Source organism: Myotis yumanensis, unplaced genomic scaffold, assembly GCF_028538775.1.
Source record: "Myotis yumanensis isolate MYYU_CA2020_CCGP unplaced genomic scaffold, mMyoYum1.0.hap1 SCAF_9, whole genome shotgun sequence".
Classification (NCBI taxonomy): domain Eukaryota; kingdom Metazoa; phylum Chordata; class Mammalia; order Chiroptera; family Vespertilionidae; genus Myotis; species Myotis yumanensis.
Genome location: NW_027223760.1, coordinates 33118748 through 33122745, shown reverse-complemented (window position 1 = coordinate 33122745; position 3998 = coordinate 33118748).

Here is a 3998-nt window from a genome sequence, read left to right as displayed (position 1 = left end):
ATCTGTGGGTCAAAGAGCAACACCTTTGTTATAGAAGACAGAAATCAGTGACAGTGTGTCAGAACAGTCATGTCTAAATGTCCCATAGCAAAGTAGGTGGCACAGCTCCTGTTGGCGGGGAGTCCTGTGCTCTCTAGATCCATAATCCAGGGCATGGATTCCTTCCCTGCAAGATGTCAGATGTGCTCTGCTTTTCCTTCAGGTACAGCCACTGATGGTTCCCAGATCCCTTCAACCCCTGTGGGGGTTACCCCAGCCTTCCTCTGAGCAGTTGTTCTGAAAATGCCTCTCAAGTGAATTCTGGGAAGTCACACCTCCTGTCACCTGCTCCCAGCCTGGCTCCCTCAGTCAGGTCACTCAGATCTGCCATTGGGGCCCTCTTTCCTCAGCTGCCCCTCTACAACCAGCTCAGAGGAGGGTTCCACCTCTTCCAGGCCAGCCTTGTTCCCACCAAACCAGCCCTGTTCCCACCAGGCCAGCCCTGTTCACACCAGGCCAGCCCTGGTCCCACCAGATCAGCCTTGTTCCCACCAAACTGGCCCTGTTCCCACCAGGCCAGCCCTGTTCCCACCAAACTGGCCCTGTTCCCACCAGGCCAGCCCTGTTCCCACCAAACTGGCCCTGTTCCCACCAGGCCAGCCCTGTTCCCACCAAACTGGCCCTGTTCCCACCAGGCCAGCCTTGTTCACATCAGGTCAGCCTTGTTCCCACCCCGGCCCTGTTCACACCAGGCCAGCCTTGTTCACACCAGGCTTCAGTCTGCCCCAGCACTCCCAGCATCCTCTCTGGCCCAGGTAAGAATGTCTGGGTCCTCTGCTTTTCCCAAACTGGCGATGGGGGTCAGAAGTGCTGTTTCAGGCCTCTCCATCCAGTTCCCTAGCCAACACCTTACAACTGCTCCTTCCTCACCCTGGCAGGTGGGACATCAACTGGGAGCTGGGAGCTTCCTCTATGGTGTACCCAGGAGTACGTGCCACAAGCCCAACCTTCCCTTTAATATTCTCAGAACTATCTGTTGGTCTACTGTTTTTCTCCCTTGTCTGCCATCTACACACACAAACACACTCACACACATGAGCACACTCATAGACATTCACACACACACAAACACACACACACACACACACACACACAAACACATCATGGTCCACTCCTAGAAAAGAGCAACAAGAACCTACCTGATCTCGTGTCCTAGCTTGGTCTCTCCTCACTCTTCATACCCCTCTTTCTACTGCCCACTGGATCAGTCTCTGACAGGGACCTGCCTTTGCTAAAACTCACCCATCCATCCAACCAGGCCTGGCTCTTGCTGTGTCAGAGGAGGAGTTCTAGAATTTAGAAATCCCTCCTCTCTTTCCTCAAAGCCTAGCTTTCAAGACCAAGCTCTTGATTAAGGGGTCGAGTGAGAATTGATACTGAAAGGCAATCAGTTGCCTCTGTTCTACCCACCTTCTCCTCCCCTGGGACAGGAAACTCGTGGCTCAGAGTTGCGGGGAGAGAACTGAAGGCAGTATGATTTAAAGAAGAAACGAAAATAAGCCATTTTAATGTTTTCAAAATATGATTCTGTTCTCAACTCCACCATTTACACTCAGATAACAATTGTCCCTCTTCCTTTCACCCCTTACACACCTAACAGAGAAGGGGATCAAAGGTGAACTGAGAACGGGGAAACTGGGCGAGTGGCTGGTTAAGTGGACGGAGGGGCGTGGAGACTGAACGGGAAGAAGATAGTGAGCAGACAGCACGAAAGGGCAGATGAGAACCAGGGACAGAGAACCCGAGCTGGGAAAGCAGGGCAGTCCCAGACGCTTCATCCTTTGTCTAGTCCAGGCTGGGAAAGGGTTGAGGAGGAGGAGGGAGCCTATTTTTAACATGCAAGCTCCCCTCTCCAGGCGTCAGGTTCAGGGAGAGGCCTGGAGAGCTTAGCCCTCTGGCCAGCACAGGGAAGCTGCAGGGGCCGCTGTCGCTGAGCCCAGGGAAGATTTAGCACATTGATTTGTCTTCCCCCTTTATTTTTTTCTAGTCACCGTGGTTGGTGATTGAATGGGGAGGTTGGGGAGGACCGCCAAGGCTTTTTTTTTTTTTTTTCAGCCAAGGCTTTTAAAGGTGCCAATACTCCAGCAAGAAATAAGGAATAGTGGCTGCTAAAAGAGCCTAGATTCTCCATTCTGCCCTCCTGTGCCTCATTTTTCTTTTCCTCTTTTACTTTCTTGGATGACCCTGCCTGTCAGCGAGGCGATGAACAGCTTTGGAGAAGCAAAGAGCGGGATGGGCGGGAGGCTCAGAGGGGGCGTCAGAAGGCTTGGGCCCTGAGCTTGGCTGGTGATCCGACCTTGAGGACATGGCAGCCCAGCTCCCTGCTTCCTGTCTTATTTCACAATCTTTCTTGTGAAATCTTTCTTGTACCCATCAAATATTTATGGAGTGTTTATTACATGCCAGGCACTCTCCATACGGTTGTGACAAAACGGACACAGTCCTACCCTCAGGGAGCTTACATTCTAGGATGAATATGTGCCTACAGGTAATAAGTGCCAGGAAGAAAAACACGGCCACACTATATAAAAGAGATTCACTGGGTAGAGGCTTCCTATTCTAGATGGTGCTCAGGGAAGGTTTCTCTTGGAGGTGACATCTAAGCAGGGACATAAAATAGGAGAGACCCAGATCATATCCATGGGGATAGTATGCCAAGGAATATAAGAGACGATGAGAAGCAAGCACAGGTGTACCCTCAAACCTGATGGGACAGGTGCAGGAATTACTTCCCACATTTTTGGTCATACTTACTCAGTGGCCACCACCTGAAAGGTGGCCCTTATCAAAGGAAATCGTGTCTGAATGTTTCCTGGTCCTGACAGAAGCATGTTAAGCTACAGAATGGCACAGGTCTGAGATTTTTTAAAAACAGAACTTTCTAAATGAAAAGAATTTGCGAATCATGCTATAATTAGAATCTAAAATGCTTCTTGTGACAAAAGTCAGGAAGCAGACATATTTGTGACATTAACTCTCTTCCTCAAATTCTTTTGCAGAAAATAGGCAATTGAATATGTCCCAAGGTCTTTCTCACATGGTGCTAACATTTCCCTCTTGTAGACTTTGAGCTATTACCAACAAAAGCATTAAAGCCAAGTTGTGTGTATGAGACCATAGCCACACATATTCTTTCTCTTCTCCCTGTTGTCTACCTCTGTGTCCATTCATTTGATGTTGGCTGGGAATATAAGCATGAACGCAACAGAACAAACTGTGTCCCTCTTCTCATAAAGCATAGCCTTTGCTTGTGAGACTGTCAATAAATAAACAGATCAACATGCAAAGGGCCTGGTAGCCGTTGGTGATGAAAAGAGAAATAAAGCAGAGAATGGGAGCGATTCCATAGGGGTAGGGGTTTCTACTTTATATGTACATCAGAGAAGGCAGTATTTGAGCAGAGACCTGAAGGACTGGAGGGGGTGTCTATTCCAGGCAGAGGGAACAGAAGGTGTAAAGACTCTGAGCTGTTAGAAACAGGAAGCTGGTGTGGCTGGAATGGAGAGCAGTATCTTAGTTTTCATCCTCCCTGAGGTAAGAACTTGCATGCAAGTGGTTTCTTCTGGAGGTGGTCTTAGGAAGCACAAGAAAGAATGGGGAAATGAGAGAGGGAAAGAAGGGGAGCTAATAAATGGGGCATTTATGAGTGGGTTACCACTTCGGGCAACTGAGGCTCAACGCTGCTGGGGACCTCCGAGAACGTATGGAACACGCCCCAGAACCGCCCAGTGAGCAGTCAGGAAGCTGGCTGTTTATCCGGCTCCTGTCTCACTGGTGAAGATGGCTTGTGGAACCTGCCCCTGAGGACATAGAATACTTCCAGCAAGGCAGGATGGCTCGGGCAGAGTCTACAGCTATCCTCTGGGGCAATTCCGTGGGGTTCCAGGCTTGGCACTGACCATCCGCTGGAGGAGGGGGGGATGGTAGAGATGAGCTCAGAGAAGAGGTGGGGGCCCAGG